The following is a 12,931-nucleotide window of genomic DNA, read 5'->3' as shown; positions in this document are numbered from 1 at the left end:
ACAACAAATCATGTTTTTATTTTGTTCTGAATTATGGAACCTTGACTACGAAGTAATTTGTTGGACATTATGACGTTGACGGGATTAAACTTTGAACATTGGTTATAATCTTGAAGCATGAATTCTGATATATCTTGGTTATGCAACTGACTGACTGGCAATCTGACCAATAGAACATTCTTTTGCTCAATGGCAACATTACTGAAAAAAATAAAATAAAAAATATGTATAAGTGTCAACCTTCATATTGCCACACTATTGTAAATATTATTACAGGGTCACGGTTGTTTTGAGCTGGAATTATTAAGGCTGTCCAGGGAAAGCATCAGATGATCAGCTCGTAGGGGGAAATACTACATGGAGGCACTTAAATGGTAATTACCATCACCAGTACTCCTCTGGTGATGCTTTTGAGGATTTGTAACTCCTTTTTCTGATGAGGTCAGGTCCTCATTATAATTACTTGTTTCACTTAAGTATACACAGCTGCCAACCGGAGCGCAATAACAGGAATAGTAATTAGTGCACTTGAAATTATTAGAGGTGAACTTGAGAATCAGCGGGGAGGTAGTGCTATTTTGTTAAATTTGTCACATAAAATAACTATGGGCTGGTAAAAAGTAAATAACATACATGTGTATTGTTGTTCCTTTTTAACACATGCCAAACACGAGACAATCCAATCACAGCAATGGGACTTTGCACATTAATAACCTGTGTGAATGCACTTGTTTGTTCTTTTACAGTAAATATCACCCAACTAGGACAGGTGGAAATGGAGTTTGAATGAGAAAACCAACAACGGCGAGGATAAGAAAAGATGACCTTGCTGGTTGGTCTGTCTTCCAGACAATATTGAATATTGATCTCTAGTGCTTCAGTATTATTTAATAGTGTTGTTCAGTGAGTGTACAGATTTTACTGATTATTCCATTTGTCATTGACTTAACTACATATGGTGAGGTTGTATTTTACCGTTTACCGTCAGCGGTTCAGTCTCCAGCTCTATGTGTCCGTCCAAGTGTCCTAAGGCAGGACTCTGAACCCGACTTTGCTCTTGGTGACTGTGCCTGTATTGTGTGATGCATGGAAAATAGAAGAATGGGTGAATGTGCGTCATTACCTTGTTTAAGAAGCCCTGAAGGTTCTAAACAAACAGTTCAGCCACTGCTGAGAACGCTGTGTTTTATTGTAATCTCGGGCTCAGCAAGATCTCTGAAAAAATCCGGTCTGGTTACGTAAACAACGGTTCCCCAGAACACTCTGTCGTCCTGCTCCGGGCACTAGTCCGGGCACATCCGGTTGCGTACATTGAACCACAGAAGAAGAATAACGTCCGTTGTGGAGGTGTTTCACGAGCGACAGTGTCTTCTGACTCCGGGTCAAAGTCATAAAAGGGACTGCGGCGGGGAGTCGTGACGAAACTTTTTTTAAACATTCTTAAAACAATGTTTTGATAATGAGAAGCAGTGCATCCACCGTTCCAGAGGGGGGAGCTGCGCTTCTGAGAGCTGAATATGTCACTTCCGGGTACTGGCCAATCACAAGACAGTTGGGAAGCCGGGGTGAGAGTTGAGTCTGAAATATCGCGGCTGGGGAACAGCATCAGAAAGGGAAGACTTCTATCGGCTCGTTTACAGCAACTAGGAGGTTTTTGACCATAAAAACAAGTTAATGTATGTACGTAGACCTCCATAACTAACATACATGTGCAACAGGACCACTCTATGTGAGCTTTAAAGAAACAAAATAATGTTACAATAGCTAATGTTTCTGAAAATATTTCTTCTCCCGGCATCACATTACAGCTCAGCTCAACACCGTTAAGTCAACTCTTGACGATCCCTATCCTTCTATATAATTTAAACCTCTCAACGACATTTATTTGGCCGAACTTATTATTTAACAATTTTACCTCCGTCTCTCTCTCTCTGCATGCTGTATATAACAAGTTCATATAATCATCAGTCGGTCTGAAACTGAGATGTTAACATCATAACCTCACGCCGTCTCTGTACACGGCGTGTAATTTGGTCCCATGTGTCAAGAATGAAAGGTTGCAGTGTAAGTACATGCCTTATTGATAGGGAATAAACTTTGAATTATAAACTACTCGTACATGGGACTGGGATTAATACTTTGCGTTCAAAGCCTTAATATTTCACGTGAGTTTTGAAATGTGACCTCTTTTTCAACCTTCACTGATCGTACCATTTTTGTACAACTAACGTATGGTAGATTCCTTCTCCTCATGAGGATATTTAGTTTAATTCCTATTTATTTTTTTGTTTTGAAGGTCAACCATTCCAAATTACAGACAAGCTGGCACTGATTTCAAAACGGAATCAAAATGTATTCTTTGTAAATTCTACCCACATATACTTGCATGTCTTCTGATAAATAAATAAATCCCTTAGGCTAGCTTTTTCCAAAATACTCCTATTACTTACTAACAGTGATGCCACTAACGCGCTACTTAGTAACGCGTTACTGTAGTCGGACTACTTTTTTTCAGTAACGAGTAGTCTAACGCGTTACTATTTCCAAACCAGTAATCAGATTAAAGTTACTTTTCCATGCCACTGTGCGTTACTATTTTTGTCATTTCCCTTCGTAAAAAAACATTTGCTTTCTTCTTGAGTCTCGGGGTGATGTTTCCGCATGAGGAGGTAAACGCACATGTAGAGTGAGACACAAACGTAAACAATGGAGGGAGGAGAGATAACAGCGTTTTCCAGCTGGAAATACAGCCATTATTCTGAGTACGTGTCAGCAAAAGATGGCAACATAAAGGTTCGTTGTACACTCTGTGTTGACGACAAAGTCTTATCTACATTCAAAAATACAACTTTGAATTTAAAAAAGCATTTAGAGTCTCACCCCGGATTTCCACTGGACGCGGAACGGCCGTGGAACGTCAGCGGCGCGGTCGTCGTTGCAAATCGCTTCCATTCTAATCAATGAGAGTATTTTCACCAGACGCGCTGCGGAGCGTCTCAGCAGCGGCCCAGAAGCGGCTCGCCGTGCCGCAGCGCTATCGATAGGAATCAGTTCTATTTTTTCCGTTGCCGCTGCTGAACCTCGTAAATTTCAACGAAGCAGATCGCACAAGACAGAAAGTCCGACACAGAATCAAAGTAAAACATTTCCGCCCCCCTTCCAAAATAAAACACAATACGCAGGTCATATAGCCTGTCACAACTTCACATCAATATTACGTCGTGACCGGTGCTGCCAGGACAACAGTCAATTAATCAGAGCGTCTCGCACAGTCATAATGTACGACGAGAGACTGATTGTTGAAGTGGAGAAACATAAAATCATTTATGACACCAGATCAACAGTTCTTCCATGTCGGAGAATGAAAGAAGCTGTTGTTGTTTCCTTTATACACACAGTGTGTCAGCAGCTGCTGAATGTAACTAAAAAAGTAACTTGTAATCTAACTTAGTTACTTTTAAAATCAAGTAGTCAGTAACGTAACTAAGTTACTTTTTAAAGGAGTAGTCAGTAGTCACTAATCAGATTACTTTTTCAAAGTAACTGTGGCAACACTGCTTACTAAGGTAAAGCTATTTAGCACTTTCTTCTTTCATCAGTCAAGTCTTTGGGATTTAAAAGCTGGTTGTTAAGCTGTTCCACCTTTTGTGATGAATTATACTGCAGCCTGGAAGTGATGATTCTGCAGGTGACTTAGAAGAGTTTGTCTGCTGGAATGCAACTTTATCATAGCCCGACATTAACGTGATGTCCTCATTAAAAAGCCTGTTCACTATACTGCGACACTACATAAAAGTTTAATTTCATGATTAGACTGAGGGTAAAGGCAGCATGTTGCCAGTATTATCTAAATGCAGGGAATCAATCAATGACTTGATTCTATTTCGCAGGGCTCATCAGTCATTGATTTGTGTTTTTAACAAGCTTCAAGTCAGGTGAAATCAATTTAACAATGTCATAATGATTGGTAATACCACTGAGGTGTGATGAGTCATGAGTGAGAACAGGCTAATCCCAGTTTCATTTTGATGGAACCTGAATGGAGGTCTACACTCTAATTCCATTTTCATGATAGCTGACTCATTCCCGCATGTTTCACTCTCTGCCTTTTTATCAGTTTTTCTTGCAAATTGCACTCTGGGTTACTTTTTTGTCTTCATTACCTGTCCAAGCAATACAGCTTAGCCCCTTTGCCTTCATTACTGTCATTTGTTGACATCCCACGGGCACCGCAGCATATTGCAGGAAAAGTCTTCGGGGGCGAGTTCTTTTGATGGTAGAATAATGCCAACACAGAATGAACTACTACTATGAATCTTTTCTACTGGCATTTTTGTTTAGTTTGATGTGAATTTACACTGCCTCCAGAAATAACCATAGTCTCAAAGCTTTCACTTTCTTCTGGCCATTCTACTTTTATTACCAAAGTTAGTTATCAGTGAAAGCATTGAATAGTGTTAAAGGTCCACTGTGTAACATTTAGGAGAGGAGGAAAAAATGATCAACCATATGTAAATGGTACAGTCTGGTTTGGTACAGTAAAACACTCAGTCTGGCTTGTGTTTCTACTGAGATAATTTGGTTTTCACAGCAGCCTGAACTGACGGATTAGCCAAAATATGCGTTTTGCATTTTAAAGTGAAAGCTTATTACACAAACAAAGACAAACGACATATTGTCTGACATGCAAAGGCCAACAAAGTTGTTTCCTAATTTTCTTAAGTACAGGAGGGGTGAGTGAAGTAGTCTGCAGTCTCATAAATAGTTGTCACTAATTCTTACAAAGTGGACCTTTTTAAAAGTCTAGCTACATCCTGTTACGGAAGTTTTGCTTTAAAACAGTGCAGCTCAAGTGGCAATGATTTATCACATCACCCGCAGGAACTTGAACTTGAAAAGTAAACTAAACTAAACTAAAACTGCATGCTTTTTTGTGTGTCTCCCCCTCCAGTCTACTGTGGCTGTGCACTCACTGCTGAGACCATTTACTACTATAAAACTGTACAAATAACACAAATAATAAAATTAACTGATACCACCTCTTGCACATGCTGCCTTTAGCAATCCTTGTGCTTTCCAAATTTGCGGCCACAATGCTAAAAGGAACGTTGGGTGGCTCGGGGGTGGCTCACTGGAATTGTTTCACTGGTCATGTTTCCATCAAGACCTTTTTAACCTGTGGATAAAACTTCTGATTCAATTGCACAATCCATATATATATGTATATATATATACATATATATATATGTATGAAATGAGACACAGACATGCTTCCAGTACAGTAAACAAAATATTTCAGCACACGTATTTTTACATCTTAATAATGATGTGATTAAAGATGGCAATTTTTAACCTCATTTATTCGGTGACATTTCACTGAGCTGAACTCAACTGCAGCAACACCTCTCGAGCTTGTGCTGTCGGTCTTCAGAGCAATTCTCGAGGGCTCACAGGTAGATATTTGAGTCCGCTGTTTCAGGGGCAATGTCACAAAACACAAAGGCCATCCTGCGTCCCCTAAAAATAGAAACTCTGGCCTGAAGGAAAAGTGTAGAGAGAAAAAAAAAAAAACCTGGTGTTTTTAAAATTGATACATTCAGTTGTAGATTGCAGTCAACATCAGCACATGGGTAATAATGTCTCATTGTCACTTCAAGAGTAAAACTGGAATGTGTGGCCTCAAGACAAGTACATTTTCCTGTGATGTCTGTATTGCATCAGTCAGACCACTTAGGCCCTGTCCCAATATCCAATACCTCCCATGTTTGCCCTAACCCCACACAAGTGGAAGATGAAATTACCCATGATGCTTTGTGAATTCATCGATTTTTTTTTGATAGATACAATATGTTACAGTATTTGTTGAGCATTGTGTCTTTGAAATTACTCCGCGCAAATGTGGTGTTAACAGATTCATAAGTTCATAATTGCCACAATATGACTGTTTAGGACCAGTATCGGTACTCGAGTCTGTAAAATCGGTATCGGACAGAAAAGTGCTTTCGAATCAAGAGCTGGTTTTAAAGGGGAAGTAAGTAGTTTATAGTGACATCTAGAGGAGAGGCTGAAATTTACAACAAAGACCTGCTGCTCTGCTCACCCCCTCCCTTCCCTGAGCGCTACGGTATCCGCAGCTGGTCAAATGTCATCCTCGTCGTCTTTCTCCGTGTCAGCAGATGAGGTTCGTGAGGCGAGGGAGAGGGCGAGCTACCGCGGCCGTAGCAGACGAAGCGGAGAGAGAGGAGGCGGGACTTCCGCTACAAGTAAAGAGACGCTTGATTTGTTCTCTCGCGTTTGTCCTTACAGGCTCCGGCAGAAACATGGCGTCTCGCTGCTAACAGTGGCAATGCAACCGCGGCCCGCGACCATGTTATTTTAAATAACTTTTTAAAACACTACGAAAATGAAACAAAGAATATTATACAGCGACTAGACAATGCAGGAGCACATAATATGTATACAAAAGTGGATTTTGGGTAATATAAACCCATAAATACTACATATTGTCCCTTTAAGTGCTGCCTGCGATATTGTTTCAGAGTAGTTATCCTGGAGGAATGGCAAATGTCTTTCATCGTCATGTGGCGTCATTAGTTCATAAATGTAGAGAGAGTTTGAGGGAGACAGAGAGAGACAGAGAGCTTGTTGTCACTGTCCCACAGCTACTGAAAGACCAAAGGTTTAAGCACTGAACTGTGCAGTCTTTTTTAAAAGTAGCTATTAAATCTAATGTTACATCACAAAATGCCCATGACACCACAACACTTTCATTTGTCTTTCAACACGGCTCCTGGGGCGCACATTTTCCACCCAAAAGAAAAAAAAAGACCACCCCCACATTATTTTGCAGGTGCAGTTGCTGCATCCTGGGTTTATTGCTGCCCAAGATGATGATGATCTGTTCAAGAAATATGAAAAAGTTAGAGTCTTTTTCTTTCACACAGCAGAATAATACAGCCTGACCAATCAGCAGTCGGCCTGGCTTTGTGAGATTATTTTAGCCCTCCACCCCCCCACCCCATCTCTTAATGCCCAACCATGACTTAATTAAAACATAATTTGATAGTTGTTTGCGAGGCATTCACCATTGCTATTAAAATATGGAAGTAATTACTTTCAGGTTGATTATCTAAACATGACATTCATGTGTGTGTGAAAGTTCTTTGCCTGCATAGTTTTTCGTCATGCATTTCATGGTTGAGATGCCAGCAATAATGACTTTAATAACCAAATCAGCAACATGGAGTGTGTACAGCTGAATGAATGAAGACGCTGTTTGACTGAAGAGGTTTTTAATTTGCATTGTTGAGCACACAACCAACGACTGGTATCAGACCACACCTCAGTGCTTGGCATGTAAATTGACCAATTTCTATTTGGTAATTGTTCAGTTGCACTTATTGCGCGTTTATGTTTTCATAATTGGGTTTCTCTTAATGAGCAGGTTTTGAATTTGTTAAATCCTTGAAGCATTTTTTGCATGATTAAAATAAAAACAAACTGAAAACATATGTAAATGAAAGTGGTATTTTGTGCTATATCACAATATAATCAATACTGCATCAGGTTTGTTATTTTCAAAAAAAATCTAGAAAAAGGAGCGAGTGTATGATGCTGAAAGGTGTGTATGTTTCCTTTAATACTGTATAAATTCATGCTGACAATTTGGGAATTAGAGATAAGATTTTTTTGTAACGTAATTATTTAGCAATGACTTGCAAACAAATAGGGTTGGATAACATTAATGTTTGATCTGCACATTGAGTCTATTTCACCAAGTTTTTTTTCACAACAGTGCAAATGCTTTTTTTTTTTTTTTTTTTTACGACTATCCCGACACATTTGCATCTTCATCCGCCCTAAACTGTTAAAAGTGTGTAAGAAAACATGTCGGCCTCCGGGAATTCACTAAGTGGACCTTGCGCTGTAAAGATGTAGTCCAAGCAATTTCATGTTGTAGACGATGTCACTGGAAACGACAAAGCTCTTTACACGTAAAATGTTCTGCTCCAAAGGGAGTTGTGGGGAGGGTAGAAACAAGCAGCCAAGTGCAGAGTGAACTGGACGCATGCAGAAAAGGAAACTATAAGAGTATCATTCAATTTAGAGGTGCTACATGGAGAATTAGGGAAGTCGGCCTAATCAAAAGCTTTCATGTTACTTGGGGCTGCTTATGAATATCGTGTGTAGTAGATGTGCAGTATGTCACCATGCTGGGATAAAAGCAGCATTTTTGGAGGTCGAGCAGAGAGGGCATGGTGTTCATCTGTAGACCAAACCATTTAATGTCAATAATGTGTTATATATATATATATATATATATGTATATAAATATACATACGTTAAACATGCCTACATAAAATCCTGAATAGAATGTATATTTTCTTTCATATTCTCAACCATTATTTTCCATCATATATAATGTTTGAAGAGGTTAACCCTTCTGACCATCCTGTCATTCCCGTACTCTATGGATCTATGGATTCCTGTAAACTATGGATCCGGAGTGGCGATATTTCCAGGGTGTGACCCCGCCTTTCGCCGTCAGCTGAGATTGGCACACCACCCCCCACGACCCTCATGTGGAGGATAAAGCCGTAGAAGGCAGATGGATGGATGGATGGATGGATGGATGGATGGATGGATACCGGAAAGCAGAGAAAATAATTTGCTCCCATATACTCAGGACTTCCGCAGAACCACCGTCCAATCACAGACAAGATTCACCAGCATGTCACACGTTTGTGACGTCAGCTTATTCCTAAACGGTTGAATCACTGCCAGATATCGAAAGGGAAAGTTATCTTGGAAAACAGAAGCAGAAAGGGGCCGAGGCATGCACTCACTCGCTCACTGGACATTTTTGGACAATTCAACAGCCATAAATTCAATATAAATCCAGGGGGCCTCATTATCTTGACGGTCGTAAGAGGGTTAAACTTTGAATTTGCTTCACATGGACTTTAACAGCACATTTTCCCTTTTATTTTCATGTTCAATATCTATTCTTTTTCATGTTCGTCCCAGATGAACATGGAGTCCAGCAGATGGATTTAGACACATGGGAACTTATCAATAATTCTCAGCGACACCTTCACCCGGCCACCTTGTATGCTGTGGGAACAAAAGGTTCCAGAGATGACTTAACTGACCAGTCAATCAACAGCACTATGTGACATTTTGTTTTCCTCTCCCCTCGCTGCCATATTCACCTATTTCATCCTTTTGCTCTCCAATCACTATCTCTCCCCACATGGCTTCAGATGCCCAAGGAGCCAAAGGATATTGAGGGTTTTGTGACAAATCTGCTAGTATCTCTTACGTATTTTCCTTTCTTCCTTTATTGACACCACGTACAAAAATGGCCTTTCGCTGCCAATACTTGCAAACCCTCCAATTCTATTTCTCTTCCACTTGCTTTCACCTAGGCCTAATTACGAAGTGGACAGACTAATCGATACAGCGGAGAGCAAAAGTCTCCAGCTGGCAGCTTGAGGACCTTCTCAAATCCCTTGACTTGGCCCTTCTCATACTCACTCTTGCCCACTAGTAAGTCATCTTGACTTTTTGCACACATTAGACCAAGGCTTTGCCTGTGCCCAGAGAAGTCTCCATGCTGCATAAACGGAGGAAGTGCATTACAGTGCACCTCAGGCTAAATACACTCTTGAAGAAAGTAGGTTGAACACAGGAATTGTGATGAACCACATTCATTTTTGATGTTGTGTGCACATATATATATACGCACAGTATTTTTGGTCTTGTTGACATAAAAAATATTGCGCCATCTTGGCAAACACACATTATAACTGCCTACAGGATTAAAGACGATGCTGCGCTGATGTGCTTCACCTTGCATTTTGTGTACTGATTTCACAGACACACTTCACTTTTTTTTTCTTTTTTTTTTTGAATTATGCAGCTCTTTGGAAGATCAGATCACTTCAACATGCTGCTGTGTATAAATGATGCATCAGATGCATAAACAAGTCAGAATGTGTCATGGTTTGAGAGGCTGCAAATCGTCTTACTACTCTGTTGACTCTGATTTCCCACATCTTCCCAAACAATGAACCCACTCCATCTAGACTCCACTTGTATCCTCACCAATTTAAAGCCAAAGTAGGGATAGACCATTTACAGCTTCTTCTATTTTCTGGTCAGTAATGCACACCCTGGAAACGCCAGCATACAGCCTTGCCAGACAATTTTACTTAGTGACAGGTGGGTTCCAGCCAGGTGATATAATACATAATTAATGAGGAAAATATTAATCAATGCTTATGTAATCTGGAAGAGGTGTCTTGAGATATCATTGCAGGTGCAAGTCTGCGTCTGCTGAGGAGTATAACCTTGTGTACGGTTGTTAGAGCCTCCAGATAAAGGCTTGGCACCCTGCTTAAGGAGTGTTTTTTGTGGAGTTTTCTCACGTGGGATCACTGACATTATCCACAGATTTCTCTCGGGGGTTTCGGGAGTTACTTTTGCGAATATTTGCATTTTCACATACAGTGCAGTGTCCAGATTCAGTGCATGTCTTTAAAGCAGCTTAAGTGACTTACCTTAAAGGGATACTTCACTGATTAGCATGTGGCTTTGTATTGCTAGAAAAGCATTATTATTTTTTAGAAGTTTTGCTGTCCTCCCTCATTTTTCCCCTCATTTTACAATAAAAGCGTTTGTGTAATCCTCCTCTGACGCGTTATGACGCGTAACGCGTCATATCGCGTCAGAGGAGGATTGCGCAACGTCGAGATTAGAACTACAATATTAGGTTCTGCACTTTTTTGACTCACCCACAGGGGGACGAGACTTCCCAGAATAGACGAGACTTCATTCCCAGAATGAAAACACAGTGTCCGCCATCTTTGCTAAAAGCTACCACCGGCTCTCGCTCTCTTTAATTTGGCCTTGTAAACTCAGAAGACAATGACAGAATGTAGTTTTCAAACTGATATGGCTGCGAGGGAAAGGACCTGCTTTTTGGCGTTACCCGCGGCCGGAACCGGGTACCTGGAGAACTTTTTGTGGGCACTTGAATGTGCCGCCGCGGGCTCTGGCTGCCGCAGCGGAGCGAAGCTGCACACACTTCGGCCTGGCACTGGCCGGACCTGGAGCAGCTCGCTCCAACTCGGCCGGGCGGGCAACGGGGGTAGCGGGCGCTGGTCCGGTGGATGAAGGAAACGGGATAAACGGCCGCCTCAATATAAAGTGAGTATTTTTTTTTTTTACCACCGCATTTATCCATGTTTATATGTGACGCCAGCTGAACTAACGTTAGCATATTTACAGTTCATTTACATGTAAGAACAGATACTTCGATTCGCTAACGCTATAATCATTGTTTTACAGACAGTCATATCACCTAACACCTTACCATCACTGGAGTGGATCCACAGACTGGGGAAAGACGATCGTCTTGTTTTACCTGACTGTGTTGTTGAGAAGAACATACGCAACTCCTGAAAACAGTACTGTCTATGAAGACTGTTGATAATAAGTCTGATTTTTCTTTTTATGACTATTAATATTAAAAATCTAAATTCATATATGTTGTGGTTTAGTATTATTAGATGAAAAGTGATTTAATTTGGAGAAAAGGGTTGATAAACATTTCAGAATTAATAAAATCAGTAACTATTCAGCCTCCTTCCTCAAGTCTTTACTTTACAAAAATGTACAAATGCATGCAGGGTGTGAAGGTGAAAAAAAATAACTTTATTATTCACAAAGGAAAATGTTTTACCATCATATTCAAGAGTACACATTAAAAATAATCAAGGAGCCATATCTAAAATCATGTCTAACACAATATGCAAACAAAAAATAAATAATGAAACATGTAGAGCGGTGTCAGAATCTGATGTGGGACAGCTGGAGGAGTCACAGTGGTGAAGAGGAGCAGAGCTGGATGCTGTGAAGAGTTTCTCCAAGACTTGATTAAACCAGGCTTCAGCTGTAAAGGACAAGGAATATAATTACACATAAAATATGAACGAAGATGTTACTTCTTTTCAGGAAAACAAACATTTCAGCTAAATATACCAACTGGGTGAGCTGTGAGCATTATACTGTTGTCTATATAGGCGTCTTGAACAAACATGAACAACAATAAAACATTTGAATAACACTGACATTATTCTCCAGCGAAAGCAAGGTGACTTTACTTTGCTAACAGAATACGTGTATATAACGTGTGTGTAATTGTCTATCAAACGTTACGTTTACAAAGTTGTTGCTTCACTGCCGACAACTATATCACATCGAATACTATGATCAGAAATAGAATGGCATATTATCGCCAGTCTTACCTCTCAGTTACGTCTTCCTGCTGGAACTGTAGACTGTGAACCCCGCTAGCTTCCAGGTTTTTTTCTTTCGATTTCTTCACTCCAAACAAGCTTAGCATAGCTTAGCTTTCAAGCTTCAGCACCGCTCTGAATCTCTGACCGGCAAATAATGGGAACTTACTGCTTGTCCTTTCCTTGTTTTTACTGCACGTCCCGGTATAATTTAGCACAGTAGAGAACAATCCTGTGTAACCTGCAGGTCCGTTATGTATCCGGAATGTATATGTAGCTTTTCCCCTCGGGGATTTGTGTCCGTGTATCACGCTGTCTGCTAATGGACGCGTCTGTGTCTCTCGGGAGCAACAATGGCGGCGTGTGAACTCTCGCTGGAAATGAGCGCTGTGCATTCTGGGAGTTGGTGTCTTTCATGGACATGAGCGATAAATACATTTTTCTGCTTTTCTCAGCCAAGAAGGCACTTGCTTCAAATATTATTTCACATTTATACTACATAGATGACCTAGTTTTAATAGACATCCATCTTCTCAACGGTGAAATATCCCTTTAAATGTCCTTTCCCCCTGTGCCAGCGGTGTCTCATCCTTTGGCACTTCCCCCTTCAAGCTTGGCTGCTTATACTT

This window comes from Microchirus variegatus, assembly GCF_963457635.1.
Source record: "Microchirus variegatus genome assembly, chromosome: 11".
Taxonomy (NCBI): Eukaryota; Metazoa; Chordata; class Actinopteri; order Pleuronectiformes; family Soleidae; genus Microchirus; species Microchirus variegatus.
This window is presented reverse-complemented; position numbering follows the sequence as displayed.